We start from the raw sequence: 17,588 nt of genomic DNA on the forward strand, positions 1-17,588 counted from the left end.
AAATTTAAAGCTAAACTATTTAGAATATCTAAATAAAGAGTGCCATAAATAATGATTGAATGCAAAGTATTCATCACATTCTAATTTATTTCTTATTCATTTGACTTAAGATGGGATAGAAAAAGTTTCTGTTAATATGCAGGAACATATTTTATGAATAACCTTTTTCAAGTTGATATTTGAGTTTATTTAACATAAATTTTTTAGTCTTAGTCTTCAGTCCCATCTAAGATTGCTAATATGAATGTATAAGCTATGTAAAATTTGTGTACAGTAAGTACTTCAGATAACTTATCTATATATCTTCTGTTGATGCATAAAGTTCAGCTGAGTTCAAAAATCCTCAAGAGAGGTGCTCTCATTCCTGTTCTTCCAATTCTGTATATGGGTTTTTGTTGGTCCTGCATTTTCTTTATGCTTTAAAATACTTCCATTATTAAATTCATCTTTCAGCATGCTTATTTTATCTTAGTTTAAGTTGTTCTTTATAATTGCAACCAAATGAGCTTGATATGGGGCATTTAAGGAGCTGATTTCTAGAAACACTGTGAGGGAAAAGCTAATGAGACTAAGAATGGATGATGCCAACCAGAGGGGCAATAATGATGCAGTTAGTTACATGGCTATTAGAGTGAATTCTTAGTAAATGGTCAGTTAAGAGTCTATGTGGGCCATGTCTCAAAATTGACAGGTGAAAACGGGACATTTTTGTCCCAATTTTCATTTATCTTTAATTGAGGACTCCTTGGGAGGGTGTTGATTTCATGATACCTTATACATGGCCTAAGTATTTTGTAATAGACAAAAAAAGCCCTCAAATAGACACTGGTGCTTGTATGTTGCCTGTCTAAGTGTCTAGCAATATTTCAGGAGATTTTCCAGATGTACCAATGGAGTATGGATGTGATATGCACAGTGGCTGTAAAACATATGTTCTTATACTTTTATTTATTTTTCACAATTACATATCACACTTCAACATCAAATCTAGTCATCTTGTCTACAACTTTCTTCTCAGTCAATTTAGCTGCATCCAGCAACATTTCTTATTATCTCATATCACACACACACACACACACACACACACACACACACACACACACACACACACACATATATATATATATATATGAAAAATTGACTGCTTGATATCTGTAGGCATCTACTTTGTAATCCTGGGCAAAAAATGGGACAAGGTTTCAGGGAACTATATAAATAATTTTTATGACAGTGGGTTCAAGTGGCAGAAAATAAAATTAGGGAAAGGAAATTGAGATCAAATGAATAGATTTTAAAGATTTTGTTAAAGAATTTGGTAGATGTCATCTATTTAATGAGTATATTCAATTAATTAAGAGGAATCACACATTAAATATACATAATCCTGGGACAGGTAAAAAATATCTGAGGCAGATTGCATATGAAATAATGGCAGGCACTGGGTACCATATGGGATGCCAGGATTCAAACCACCATCAGTCCTGAATCAGCTGCTTGCAAGGTTATCTCTCAGACCCCTAAAATTTCATTTTTTGCCTTCTTTGCCTATTTTGCCAATGGGGTCGAATCACTGATGGCATCTCTGAAACCAATATGGAGATTTTTGCCTGTGTTTTATTTGATTTTTTCTATGAGTTAATACTAATGAGGTCTTAACCCATTTTGAATGGACTTTTGTACATGCTGTGAGGTTGAATTTCTATCCTTTTTCCCCTTGCATATGGCTCTTGAATCCTTTTTCATAGAATAACTATCCACGTATCTGATAGCTTACTTTTCAGTTCTGAATTTTATTCCATTAATCTGAAAGTCTTCTTTGATTTCAGCACCATGCTGTTTTGATTGTTCTAACTTTAGATTATAGTTTAAAGTCAGAGATTGCAATGACCCACATCTTCTTTTTTTAGGAATTTTTTATTTGGTTATTTGGGAGAGTTTTTAGTTCCATACAAATTATAGTGGTATTTTTCTCAATAGTTTGGGTTATTTCTACTTTCAGATTCTTAGGAGAAGAACTGCTATTAATATTTTTACATTTAACTCTTTTTTGTTGGTTTTTGGGTCACACCGGCGGTGCTCAGGGGTTACTCCTGGCTGTCTGCTCAGAAATAGCTCCTGGCAGGCACGGGGGACCAATATGGGACACTGGGATTCGAACCAACCACCTTTGGTTCTGGATCGGCTGCTTGCAAGGCAAACGCCACTGTGCTATCTCTCCAGGCCCCTACATTTAACTCTTGATGTATGTTTCCATCAGCTATATAAGTAGGAGTGAAATAATGGGGTCAAAGGATATTTGTCTTTTATTATAGTTGTCAATGTTTTCCAATTTACATTAATTGCCCGAATTTGTAAAATCCTTACTGCTCCACATCTTTATCAACTCGCTAATGACTGGCATCATTGGTGTGTTCAGTGTATGGTAGTGCCTGGCATTTTAGTTTGCATTTTAAGTATTAAGTTTAAGAATATTTTCATATGTTTATTGGCTTATTAGCTAATTACTTTTGTGAAGTGTTATTTCCAGTCTTGAGCATTTTTTTCATTGTGCTGTCTAATTGACTTGTAGAAAACCAGCCCTTTGGTATTCACATATTCCATACCATATTCTCCCTTTCTGTGGCTTAACTTTATCCATCCTTGTAACCCTGTCTTTTGATAAACTTCTTTAATTTATTCTTTATTTAAGATTTTTTGGCCACACCTGATGATGTTTGGGGGTTATTCCTGGCTCTGTTTTCAAGAATTACTCCTGGCAAGCTTGAAGGACTATCTGGGGTACCAGGAATCAAACGGAGAGTAAAGTGTGCTATCCTCTTCACTATCTCTCCATCCCCTGCCTTAATTTATTTTTAAGATACTAAATTTAATACTATGATTTATAAATATCTTTTATGGCTTCTGCTTTTTATGTCCTGTTTAAATCACCTTTTCCTATCATGAGTTATGATATTACAGAATACTTTTACAGAAGCTTTGTTCCTTTGTCTACCTAGAGTTGATTTTTGTGTGTGATATGAAGTAGGGATCAAGATTCCATTTCCCACATGCTTAGCTGATTGTCCTCATATTACTTATTGAAAAGACTGTTTCTCCCTCACTGCCCACTGCTCTCCTGGAGTGAGTCCAAGTATAGGGGAGCTATACCTGGACTCTGTTTTATTCCATTGTATGCTACATCTATTCTCATGCTAATACAATACTAGTCTACTTATTGAAGCTTCACCAAAGTCTTAAAAACTCTTAATGGAAAGTTCACACACCTGGTTTAAATTCAAGATTTTTTTCTACTATTTTTGAACTTTGGAATGCCCATGTAAATATTATAACCAGATTTTCAGGTTCCACAAATACAACAAGAGTTTGGAAATTTTAATTAGATTGCATTGACAATATAGGCCACTATTGGGGATAACTGACACATTTACAATGTTTACTAATATTACTGATTCCTGACTACTGTATCTCTTCCTTTCTTTAAGTTTCTTTTCAAGTTTTTCAATGATGTTATAAAATTACAACCTACATATGAGTCCTGCATTTCTTTGGTAGACTTAGTCCAAGGGGTTTGATTAAATCTTGTATATGGCCACTAAGTTTCGGTCTGCTTCCTCACCATTACTGAAGGAGACATTCTAAAATAGTCCTCTATTACACTTATTTGTCTGTTACTACTTGAAGTTCTGTCAATTTCTCCCTTTGCTTTGAGGCTAGGTTATTAGGTGATTACCATTATATGCCTGGATCATCCTCCTAGAAAATGGAGTCTTTAATCATGATGAAATGATATCTAGACATACTTTTTGCTTAGAAGTCTACTTTTTATCTAAAATTAATTTAATTATGCCAATTTCTTTTGGCTGGTGTTTTCATTAATGTATCTTTTCTGTTTTTTTTTCTTTTAAACTTTGTTCTGCCCTATGCTTAGATATGCTTCCTGTAAGTCTGTTGACTACAATTTTGAAAAACACCACCTGGCCATCCATTCCCTTGGGAACATTTAGTTTATTTGTGTTTAATGAGAGTGAGAAATATATCTGGGTATATTTGGGTTTACATCTATCTTCTGACTAAATGCCTTCAATTGGTTTCTCTTGTTATATACTATCTTATTTCTTTTGGATTTATAACTTGTGTGTGCATATATGCACATACACAGAATCAGTCCAGGACCACCCTTATACATGTGAATTTTGTCCTCTACCATTGAGCTACTGCTGGCCTTTATTCCACCTTCTATTAGCAGGTAAGTCAATGCACCGTTGCTTCTAGTGATAATTCTAAGTTTGCATCCTAAACTTACAGAAGTTTAAGACTTTAATGCTCCCTTAGCCATGTAAAAGATCTTAAGACAACTAAACTCTATTTACATCATCCCCATTTATCTGTCAAAGTTGTTTGCCTGTATTAGAATTTCTTGTTTCTATATGTATACAGCCCAAACAGTTGCTATTGTTATTTCTTTACCCAGCTGGATTCATCTTTTTACCTAGTTTCTCCGCACTTCTAGGTATTTGTCACACATTTTACACATTAAATTATTTATAGAGGCCTAGGATATTGGCATCTTGTTCCAGATGAATGCCATTTTCTTTTTCAGGTTATTTGGGCCATATGTGGTGCCTGCATTTGAATATCAGGACTGGTAATGCTGGGGCTGTGTTATTGCTCTAGGTTTCATTGCAGGTGAACCCCTCTTTTTTCTAGGACCTTCCAGGGTTCCCACTGAAAATTGGAAGTTCACTAACTACTCTTTTTTCTACCAGACATGCCCTGACTCCAGCAGTTCCAGGTGGTCCTGGTCATCTCTTGAATATACAAACATCCAGAGGAAAAGTGGCTCTAGTTCTCATCATCTTGATTCTGGTCTTTAATTGTTCATTATATTGTTAGTTTGGCAAAATGCTCAGATTGTTAGTAGAGGTCACTCTCAGCACTTTTTGGGGTTGGAGGCTACATCAGAGCCAGAAGGTGCCAGCATTAAACTTGGTCTCAAACACGTGAGACGTCTGTGTGCTCTACCACTTCTACTATCTCCCTGGCTCTTAATATTTTCAATCAGTTGTTTTAGTTGTTTGAAGGTTAAAAGGTAGCCCAAGTGATGTATTCTGCTATTAGTGTGGTAAGAAATACCTTTATAGACTTTAATTTAGAATTTTACTGATAATTTCCAAGCTTCACACTTGGCCATTCACATTTTCTTGTCTATGAATTTCCCATTCATATCTTTGTTGTTTTTCCTGTTCCTTTTTCTTTCTTGGTTATGCAGCAGGGCTTACTCCTGGCTTTGTATTTAGGGTTCATTTCTGCAGGGCAATTGGGACCATCTGGGGGTACTGGAGATGAAAAACAAGTCAGCCAGGTGAAGGCAATTATCTTATCCATTCTACTACCTCTCCAACCCCCATTTTTCCCCTTTAAACTTGATTTTGGAAGTTCTTTGTGATGGGCTTCCTGATACCTTGCATGAGGTAGCTGAGGATAACCCCAGCAAACTTAATCCCATCAAGGCTCCCCTACCATGTAGGCTGTCTCAGCCCATAAGGGTGGTGCCAGACTCCTGCTGGGTACTCTAAAATACCTCTGTGTGTTTCCATTATTAGCTTCCTGATTCCCTGCATGAGGCAGCTGTGGATGACCCCAGCGAACATAATCCCATCAAGGCTCCCTGGCCAATTAGGCTGTCCCAGCCCACAAGGGTGGTACTAAAGAAGCAAGGCCACTCCCACTTTGATTCGCAGCCGCACATATCTTCTAGATAAAGAACTTCACACGTAGAGGTAGAAAAAACAACATTACAAGCAAGACAATGGGGAAAACAACGAAGGCCAAGTCCATTCATACAGAATGAAAAGGTCAGTTTTGAGGACCCAAGAACAGCCAACTACCTAGTTAGCCTCTCAGACAACTCAGAGTAGAAATTATAAAGGATATTCATAGAATTTAAAGAAAACATAGATCAAGTTGAACGAAACACAAATAAGAATTAAGAGGATATGAAGAGAGACATCAAAAAACTCCAAACTGAAATAACAGGTCTGAAACACTCAGTAGAGAAACTTAAACACTCAGTGTAAAGCCTCTAAAACAGACTATCAGCAGCTGAGGACAGAATAATTGAGTTGAAGATGAGATGCATAGAAACTTCATACAACGGAAGAGATTGAAAAGGAGCCTCAAAGCAAATGATCAGACAATAGGAAAAATAACTCAAATAATGTGAAAAGATGAAAATAGATGTCTTTGATAAACTCAATAGAAACAACAAAAGAATCATTGTAGTCCCAGAAACACAGGAAGAAAGTCCCCAGGAAGAATCAATAGTCAAAGACATCTCTGTAGAGAAATTTCCAGAAATAAATACTGCATGGAAACAAATTCTGCATGCATGAAGAGTACCAGTTAGAAGATATCCAAAGAAAAGCACCCCAAGACACATCCTAGTCACATTGACAAATTCCATAGGTAGGGATAGAATACTGAAAACAGCAAGATCAAAAAGGAAAATTACATTCAAAAGAGCACCCTTTATATCAGACCTGTTACAAGAAACCATCAAGGCCAGAAGGCAGTGGTGGGAGATAGTGACAAAACTCAACGAAATGAATGCTTCACCTAGAATACTGCACCCAGCCAGATGCACTTTCAGGTTTGAGGAAAGTATACATAGATTCATGGACAAACAACAGCTCAAAACTTTACAGACTCAAAACCAGTCTTCAAAGAAAAACAAAGATAAGACAAGACAGACCAACAGACACACCAAACTTTTACACAAAGATGACACTAAATTCCATAACAATTATCACTCTCAATGTCAATGGACTAAATGTACCTATTAAGAGACACAGAGTGACAAAATGAATCAAAAAGCAGGAGTCAACATTACGTTGCCTACAAAAAAACACTACCTGAATAGTCAGAGCAACATAGACTCAAATTCAAAGGTTGAAGGAAAGTCATCCAAGCAAACAAATCCCTTAAAAAAAGCTGTAGTGGCCATATTAATATCAGATGACACAAACCCTAGACTCAGAAAGTTACAAGGGACAAAGATGTACATTTCATACTAATCAAAGGATATGTACAATAGGAAAAAATAACACCACTAAATATATAGTCACCCAATGAAGGACCGGCAGATTATTTAATACAATTGTTGACAAACCTGAAAGAAGACATCAACAGCAAAAAATAGTGGGAGTCTTCAACACTGCCCTGTCACCCATTGATAGGCCACCAGGCTGAAACCTAACAAGAATATGCTAGCTCTGAAAAGATAAATTGAAGAAATTGAACTAGTATATTATATATATATCCATCCCCAGAAAACTGGATACACATTCTTCTTCAATGCACATGGGTCATTCTACAGGATAGACTACATGCTGGCCAATAAACCATATTTCCATAAATTCAAGAGGATAGAAATTGTACTGACTACCTTCTCAGATCATAAGGAACTGAAATTAGAAGTGAATTACAAAGGGACACAGAAGAAAAACAGTAACACCTGGAAAATAAGACAGAGATGAAATCAAAGAGGAAATCAAAAGATTACTGGAAACAAATAACAATGAAGACACAAATGAATTTATGGGACACAGCAAAAGCAATACTAAGAAGAAATTTTATAGCTCTGCAAGTACACATCAGAAAGGAAGGAGCCTACATAAAAAGTTTAATGACACAGTGTATAAAATTAGGAAATGATCAACAAAAGCAATCAAAAATAGGTAGGCAGAAGGAAATAATAGTACTTAGAGCAGATAACCATGAAGTGAAAATAAAAAACAATCTGAAATATCAATGAAAGCAAAATTGGTTTTTTGAACAAATTAGCAAGATTGATAAACCACTAGCAAAGCTCACAAAGAAAGAGAGAGGGAGAAACTTAATAAACTGGATAAGAAATGAAAAGGGGGAGATCGCTACAGATACTGCAGAGATTCAAAAGATAATGAGAGACTAATTTGAGAAACTCTATGCCTTGAAACTTGAGTACATGGAAGAAATGGATAAATTCTTGGACTCTTATAATCTTCCACAATTAAATCAGGAGGAAAGAGCACTCTCCAAACAAGTGGAAGAAGAGATAAACAGATGGGACTATATTAATATGAGAAGCTTCTGTACATCAAAGGAAATAGTTCTTAGATACAAAACCCACCCACAGAATGGGAGAAGCTATCCACCTTATACCCATCAGACAAGGGACTTATATAGAAAATATACAAGGTACTGACAGACCTTAGCAAGAAAAAAACATCTAACTCCATCAAAAATGTAGAGAAGAAATGATCAGTTTTTCAAAGCAGAAATACAAATGGCCAAAAGGCCCATAAAATGCTTCACATCACTAATTATCAGGGAGATGCTAATCAAAACAACAATGAGGTACCATCTCACACCACAAATCTAGCACAAATCACAAAGAACAGGAACAATCATTGCTGGTGGGATATGAAAGAAAGGAACTCTAATTCATTGCTGGGGGGAATGGTGTCTAGTCCAGCCTTTATGGAAAACAATATGGAGATTCCTCAAAAAACTCGAAATTGAGCTCCTGTGTGATTCAACTATACCAATCCTAGGGATACACCCTAGGAATATAAAACACAAGACAAAAATCTCTTCCTCACACCTATATTCATTGCAGTGCTATTTAAATAGCCATACTCTGAAAAAAACTGAGATGCCCTTCAAAAGATGAATGGCTAAAGAAACTGTGGTATATGTACACAATGGAACATTATGCAGTCGCCAGAAGAGATGAAGTCATGAAAATTTCCTGTACATGGATGTACATAGAAACTGTAATGCTGAGTGAAATAAGCCAGAGGGAAAAAGAAAGAAACAGAATAATCTCATTGATCTATGGGTTTTAAGAAAAATAAAGGATATCATTGTTATAATCCCCAGAGATGAGGGCCAGAAGACTGGCTCACCATATAAAGCTTACCATAAAAAGTGGTGAGTGCAGTTAGAAAATAACTACACTAACAACTACCATGACAATGTTAATGAGGACAATGTTAATGAGTAGGAGAAGTAGAATGCCTGTCTTGAATACAGACAGGGTGTTGGGGAGGTGGGAGATAGGGGGTATTGGTGGTGGAAATGTTGCACTGGTGAATGGTGGTTGTTCTTTGTTTGACTGAAACCAAACTACAATCATGTTTGTAATCATGGTGCTTAATAAAATAAAATAAAATAAAATGTATTTTGTGATTGATGAATAGTAATTTTCATCAGTGCTATAAACTTCTAACTTCCTCTCTGCTTTGTGGTTAAACTTTACATTCTATCAATTTTGTCGCCTGGAAACAGAATTCCTTGGTCTTTTATTTAAGTTCGTTCAAATATATTAATGCTTTTCACCTTTTTTGGTTTTGGGGGGAGCAGGGGTAACCCCAGCAATGCTCATGGATTAACTCTTGACTTTGAGCTCAGGAATCACTTCTGGACATGCTCGGGGGACCATATGGGATACTGGGGGTATGAATTCAGATCGGCACTTGCAAAGCAAGCACCTTACCTGTAGTACTAGCTCTTTGGCCTATGCATCAATCGTTTTCTTTCGTGATTTATATATTTTGGATTTTACAAAATCCTTTCTCACGCTAAGATAGTAAGACAATATGTATACATATACATATGCATATTAAACATATTTGCATATACATTTCATAATATATTCAGTCTCACATTTTGCTTATCACAGTTCCCAGCCATCTACAGATTTCTTGTTCACTTATGTGAGGTTGGGCTCTAGTGGTGCTCTTGACCATATGAATAATTCAATAAGGAGGCCATGTACTAAGTTTTCATCTTGACCATTGTCCATTTTTCCCATTCTTTTGTTTCTAAGGCTACTATATTCTTCCTTGGGTCAACTAATTTTCCCTTATGCACTGTTTGTTCACTTAAATGAAATATCTCTAAAATTTTTATTTTCCTGGCATCAATTCCTCCTCAGATGTTATTCCTTTTGACCTAGTACAACTCTGCCCTTGTAGTTTGTTTAGAGAAATGGCCCTTGTCACTCAGGGAGCTGAACCAAACAGCCTGTGATCCTGGGCACAAATCCAAAACCCTTATTAAGGGAATAAATTCTTCCTGCCATTTCCTGGCTTGTGCGGAGCTTTCTTCTTTACCCAGGCTGCCTGGACAAGGCCGTCCTCCCTAAAGCTGGCTGCTCTATCTGGAGCCTGACACAAGGCTGACACAGTCACAGGGCCAGCCGCCTCAGCCACTGCTCTTCTGTCCCAATGACAGACACCATTATATGGGACTCTGTAATACTTAGTTCTATTAACCTTAGAACCTGTAAAGATATTCCAGCTATCTTACTTGACTCTTTCAGCTATCTTTACCCTCATAATCATGAGGGTTACTGGAAATGCTTGTTCATAGTCTGCTGATCATCTGACGTACCGTTGCCCTCCAGCTAGTATCCATAGAACTTCCATATTGACCATGGACAAAGGGAGAGACAAGTATTCTACAGTTGACGATTAAACTGCATAGGTACAAGATTAAAGGTTAGAGGCACAACCCCTGAGCCAATGGAAAGTCCTCCTTTAACTTTGGACTACTTGATCAGATTTAGTTAGTTGGTGTCTAGAAGGAATTGGTACTCACAACTCAGGTATTACGGATATTCATGCTTATGTCTCTTGCATTTGTTGCCCTCTTTCCCTAATCTTACATTTTTCTACAATCCCCTCTTTGTTGCCCCCTTTCCCTAATCTTACATTTTCTGCAATTCCCCCTCCAAGATTCAACTTGCTAGATGAGAGTTTATCTGTTATTGTTGGTTTTTTGTCACACCCAGTGGTGCTTAGGGTTAACTCCTGGCTTTTGTAGTCAGGGATCACTTCTGAATGCAAGGTTCACTCCTGGGGGTTCAAGGGACCGCATAAGGTAGCTGGAATAAAATGTGAGTCTGCCACATAGAAAGCAAGAACCCTACTGCTGTACTACAGCCCCTACTCTCTGGATTTTATTGGAGAAAAGGGGTGCGTGTGGAAACATTTGCCTGGTACTCTGCCAAAATACCCCCAGTTCTGGGCATGGAGAGGAAATAACGAATGAGTGTTTCTGAGACCCAAGAAAGTCACCTGACTTGATGGAGCAAGGGAATTTTTCTTATTTTAAAAGATAAAAGATATACATTCAGGGGCTGGAGAAAAAGAGCTCAATGCACAGGTCAATCCTGGGCATGCAAGGTCCCCCAGGTAGCCCTTGAACCCCACTTGATATATATTCAAAACTGTATATATTTAAAACTACATTACAAGTAAAATGGTAAATTAAATAAAATTTTCATTTAGTATTCTTGCTTCATAATGCTACCACAATTTGGTGGTGAGTATTTTAGGATTTAGACCTTCAGACTAGAAGATGGAGGAGGAGGTAAAGAAAGGTATACAGAGTTCAGAATGTTTGGAAAAATCACAGTAGCTACTTAGTAAATGCCACTGATCGTTTTTTATTAGTTTTTAGAGTCTTTCATTAAAATAGATTTAGAAAAATATAATTACTGTATGAAAAAGATAAACTTTCATTTAGATGATTCTTAGCAAAATATCACCAATAGAACTTTCAGCATTGAAAGCAAAGGTTGAAAATGACATTTTTATCAAGACAAGGCTTTGAGTATTATAATTACAAAATATATTAATTAAAAGGTCAATAATACTTCTAAACTTTTATTGTTATGGTTATAATTAAATTTTTAAGTTCTAGGAATAAAGTCCAGAGTTTCACAAACAAGGTTTATGTTCTACTGATGAGTTTCAGACTGATTCATCAAAGGTTTAAAAAAATTGGGCCACACCCAGGAGCTACCCATGGTGATATACTTTGGGAGGGTGTGGTCCTGTGATCCCTGAGGGTCAAACTTCAGGGCACAACATGCAAAGCATGTGCTCCAGACCTTAGTAGGACTCCCTTAGCCCAGTATATTAAAGCTTTTTAGAGAAATATTTAAAGTGTAGGTCTTTGATTATTGAGATTTCCCCCTTGGTTATTAATAACAATTATATTTATAGATTAAATGTTTTGTCCTTGGACGTGATATTTTTTGTTTTGTTTATGGTTCATGCACCAAGGGGCTCAAGGCATAATCCTGAAAGGACACTCAAGAATTAGTGATGTTCATGGACAATTGAGGGACTCTTGTCTGGGATGGAATTCAAGGCTCCCATATGCAAAGCATGTGCTCGGCCTATTGAACTACCTCCCTAGGCCCTGACATGATGATATTTTAAATTACTTATTTAAACAGTGTTCACAAAATTGTTCATAATTGAGTTTCAATCATACAATGTACAATACACTTCACGAGTGCACATATTCTGTCACCAAAGTGCATAGTTTCCCTCCCACCATCCACCACTCTCTCACCCTCCTGTTTCTGGGGCAGGCATTTGCTTTTTTCCCTTCCTTTTTGACTCTGTGGTATGCACTATTGCTAATGAAGGGTACCATGCATAACACTTTATCCCCTTTCAACACCCAGTTCTTGTCCAGAGTGATCAGTTCTATCCTAATTTCTCTACTCTATTATTTGTGGCAAACTTCCTGCCATGAACTGGTTCTCCTGCCCCTCATCTTTATTGACTATGGATATTACTACCATACTGTCTTCTTTTTTTTTTATAGCCCACAAATGAGAGTATTCAATGTCTATCTCTCTCAAGTCATTTCACTCAGCATAATAACCCCCATATCCATCCGTGCATAATCAAATTTCATGATTCATTTTTCCTAACAGCTGCATAGTATTTCATTGTGTAGATATACTACCATTTCTTTACTCATCTGTTCTTGGGCACTTGGGTTATTTCCAGAGTCTAGCTATTGCAAATAGTGCTGTGCTAAACATAGGAGTGCAGAGGGCTTTTCTGCATTGTTTTGTGTTCCCTAGGCGTGGTATTGCTGGATCATATGGAAGCTCAATTTCTAGTTTTTTGAGGAACATCCATATTGATTTCCAGAAGGTTGGACTAGATGTAATTCCCACCAGCAATGAATGAGAGTCCCTTTCTCCCTGCATTCATGCTAGCACTGGTTGTTCTTGTTCTTTGTGATGTGTGCCAGTCTCTGTGGTGTGAGATGGTACCTCATTGTTGTCTTGATTTGCATCTCCCTGATGATTAGTGATGTTAAGCATTTTTATGCGTCTTTTGGCAATCTGTTGACATGATGGCTTTTATTTGATTTCGGGGCTTCAGTCAGTTCTTAGGGAATATGTATTTTTAATCAGCTTTTATAATAATCTCAGATTTGCTGCAAATCGTCTTTCCAAATTTGTGGTCCACAATTTTTATAGGTTTGTTTTCATGAGATCAAATCTTTCAGTTGCTTTGTTACTTTTTCCTCTTACATAAGATTAAACTGTCATAAACTTAAACTCACTTCAGAATATTACTATTTAATTCTACCTTATTTTAATTTTTATCATTTTATTGTCAGAGTAAATGCCAAAACTAATTTGGGAGAATGATGACTTTAGAACAAAGTTATAGCTTGCAGGTATGCTTGTCCCTCATTTACTCTTTTGCCCTAGAATTTCCTTTCATAAGTAAGTAAAATTTAGACCTGGGGGTGTGGCTCAGTGGTAAAGCTCCTTCCTGCCTTGTATGCATGAGGCCTTGATTTTAATTACTGCTACTGCAACTATATATAGAGAGTGATATCACTCTTTATTCTTTTAGATCAACATTTTGCAAAGGTTCAACAATTCACTAGACTTTGGTATTATAGTAAATCTATATATTAATTTTGAAAAGTTGATACCATTAAAAGTTATTCTTTTATCTAAGAAGTTTATTTTTGTTGATTCTTTTAATTATTTTAATTTGATTTATTTTGGGGGGAACTTTCCAAGAAGTCCTCAGGCCACTCCTCTTCTGTGATATTTAGCCCAGGATTGTGGGTCTGAAGTTTCTGTTTGTAATGTTTTGTTCCTGAGCATCACTAGGGCCACCCTCACTGATGCTCCAGGGTTCAGACATGGGCCTCCTCATGCATAGCCTTTGTTCCAGACCTTTGAATAATCTCTATAGTTCAAACCTTCTTTTATTTTATTTTATGAGTCCACACCTGGCATTGTTCAGGGGCTCTATGCTCAGGGACCACTCCTGGCAGGTTTTGGGTTTTCTATGGGGTGCCAGAGATGAGCCTGGGTCAATCACATATAAGGCAAGTGCCCTGCTTACTGTAATATGTAGCCTATGTATTATATTATTATAAATTCCACTGATTCTGTTGGCTTTAAAAATATCCTGCTGCTTTCGGTTAAGAATGGTGGTGAGTGCAGCTATAGAAATAACTACACAGAGAACTACCATAATCATGTGAATGAATGAGGGAACTGGAAAGCCTGTCTGGAGTACAGGTGGGGGTGGGGTGGGATGGAGGGAGATTTGGGACATTGGTGGTGGAAATGTTGCACTGTTGAAGGGGGTGTTCTTTACATGACTGAAACCTAATCACAATCATTTGTGTAATCAAGATGTTTAAATAAAGAAAAAATGGAAAAAATAAATAAATTTAAAAAAAGAAAAAGAAAGAAAAAATAAAAAATACATTTTCAAAAAAAATTTTTTAATAAAAATTTAAAAATAAAAAAAAAGAATGGTGTCCTTCGCTATCCTAGGTTTCATCCTAGGATCAGTGCAAAGATCAAGACTACCAACCACAGAAGATGGATTAAAATGACACTGAGGGAACAGAACTTCTAGAACCACAAAGAAAGACTTCATCATAAGTCCCACTCCTGGACCTGTGCAGATACTGAGATCTCTAGATACAGAGGTCTGATTTTATCACCCAGGAAAAAGCAGAAGTCTTCCAAACACCACGAAAGCACCAAGGGGAGAGTAAATGAACCTGAACAAAGTCTATAGTTAATCCCATGACAATATACTCCAAGGGTGGAGAAACCCCATATCTCTTAGGCCAAGTGAATTCCTTTTCAAATGACCCCAATATTTACTGTGCCAGTGCAGGAGGGAAAAAAAGGCAAAAAGCACAAAACATTTTTTATTTTTTATATATTCTTTTTTATTATTTTTTATTTACCTATCTACTTCTTGTCGATTTCTTTGTTTTGGTGTGGTTATTGAAGTTGTTGTCCCCATTTATATTTATGTTTTTTCCTTCTTTTCTTTTCTTTCTTGATGTGCCCTGCCATGTTTTTTATCTCAAGACCATGGCTTTTTTGTGGTGCTTATCGTTGTTATTGTTGGAGTGCTCACTGGATATTTGACACTTCTTTTTGTACTGTTGGGGTGTTTCACCTTATTTTTCTCCTTCATCTCTCAAACCAATGATGAGAGCCTCTAGAAGAATTCCACCCATTTTCGGCGTATTAGACTTTTACCCCAGTTTATTACTTTTCTCTTCTTCAAAAAAACCCACATAACTTGAACTATCTAGACCTGCCTCCCAGTTAGAGGGGGAAATAAGGGAGGCACCAAGACCAAACAGGTGCAAGACTACTAAGTAGTAAACTAGGTACAGAGGGGACCACATTTTCTAGCAGCCCCAGGGGTGAGGGAGGTAGGACGAAAACGGAGGTGTAGGGAGGACAAATTGGTGATGGGAATCCCCCTGATTTTGTGTAAATATGTACGTAAAATATTATTGTCAACAATATGTAAGCCACTATGATCAAAATTAAAATTATATTTAAAAAGAACGGTGTTCTTACAAAGAGTGATGAGTACAGTTAGAGAAATAACTACATTGAGAACTATCATTACAATGTGAATGAATGAGGGAAGTACATGTCTACATTACATGTGGGGTGGGGTGGGGAGGAGGGAGATTTGGTACACTGGTGAGGGGAATGTTGCACTGGTGAATGGGGGTGTTTTTTACATGACTGAAACCCCACTACAATAATATCTGTAATCAAGGTGTTTAAATAAATATATTAATTAAAAAAGAATGGTGTCCTTTTACCATAATGCGTTTGTGACTCCACTGATATATAAGAATATTATTTCTTTAACTTATTTTTTTATAAATACTATTTCATTCCTTGCTTTGGTATCTACCTTTTGTGAACTTGAATGATGAGTTTCCTTTTGGCAAAGGTATAGAAAGGTACAAAATATAAGGAAAATTGTATCTCATTTTTCCCAACACTTACACTTATTTGTTCTGTTTCTGCTTACTGTTTTAAGAGCAACATTGAATAACTATGGAGTAAAGAGATAGTAAGTAGGTTCAGGAACAGTGTGCTCAGTATGGACCCCTGACTGCATAAAATGACCACAGACATTTTTATTGTACATGGCCAAGCCCAGTTTGATCTTCAAAGCTGCATAAGGTTCTTGAAAGCCCACCAGGAGTAATCCCCGAGTGCAGAGCAAGGAGTAAGTCCTAAGTACAGCTAGATAGCCCCACCCAAATAAAATTTTCAGGTATTTACATAGAAAACACTAAGCTGATATACAGAAGGGTTTCTAACAATTATCTGAGTGGCAGTATGTGAGTGAACATCTTCTTGTTTTTCCTTATATTTATTCTAAGAAAATCATGTGTTATTAAGGTAATTTACAAGATTCTGGTAATTGTATTTATTTTTATTTTTATTTTTGGTTCACTCCTTGCTCTGTGCTCAGGGCTCTCTTGTGGTGGTTCTTGGAGGACCATATATAGTGTCAGGGATTGAACTGGGGACCAACTGCATGCAAGGCAAGCACCTTCATCTCTGTACTATTTCTCTGGCCCAGTCCTGGCAATTTTAATGTCATGCTGAGGCTGAGTTGAAATAGTGATTCTTTATCAGCTACAATTTTTAAAATGTTTTGTTTTTAAATGAGAAGTATGTGTAGTCATTTTTATTTTGGGGCAACAATTAAGATGATTACATGGGCTTTCCTTTCTCAGCTCTGTAACAGTACGATGCACAGAACTTAGGTGCTCAGTTCCATGTGTTTCGATATTTAGATACACCTATGTATCTTCTCACCCCATACAACAGTTGAACTTGTCCACTACCAGATAGTTCGAGGGAGAAGATTCTATGTGGGAAGATGTTGTTTTGTGTAGTTGAGACTTTGCATGTGCTTGGCCGATTTTTCTTTCCTCGTCTGAGTTGTCAGTTTTCTGTTTTAAGGGTCTGGGGCCTGGGTGAACCCCTTCTACCTGTCTCCTATCCAGACTTTCATCCTACTAATTGGAAGAAGGGAGCCTAATTCTCTGTGGGGCAAGAACCCATGGGAAGAGGGCACTCAAGTTGCCTTCTGAGACTCCAAGTTTATAGCAGTAGCTGGGTGCCATCATGAATGAAGCCTGCATATATTCCAGGGACCTCTCTCCTTCTTCTTTGGGCAAGGGTAATCCTAACCCTGACAATGCTATCCTCATGTACTTCCATCTGCAAGTTCCATGTCTTGTGTGCTCACTCCTTGATAAAGTCAAACATCACTTTCTGGAACATTCTCTATTGGATCAAGTCTTCTCTTTGGCTGGGTTGCAGGCACATAGGGCTCCACTGTTTTTTGGGGTTTGCTCCTCTCAGGATACTTAAGGTCACTTCTTTGTGACCTTGACTCAAAATCACT

This window comes from Suncus etruscus, chromosome X, assembly GCF_024139225.1.
Source record: "Suncus etruscus isolate mSunEtr1 chromosome X, mSunEtr1.pri.cur, whole genome shotgun sequence".
Lineage (NCBI taxonomy): Eukaryota > Metazoa > Chordata > Mammalia > Eulipotyphla > Soricidae > Suncus > Suncus etruscus.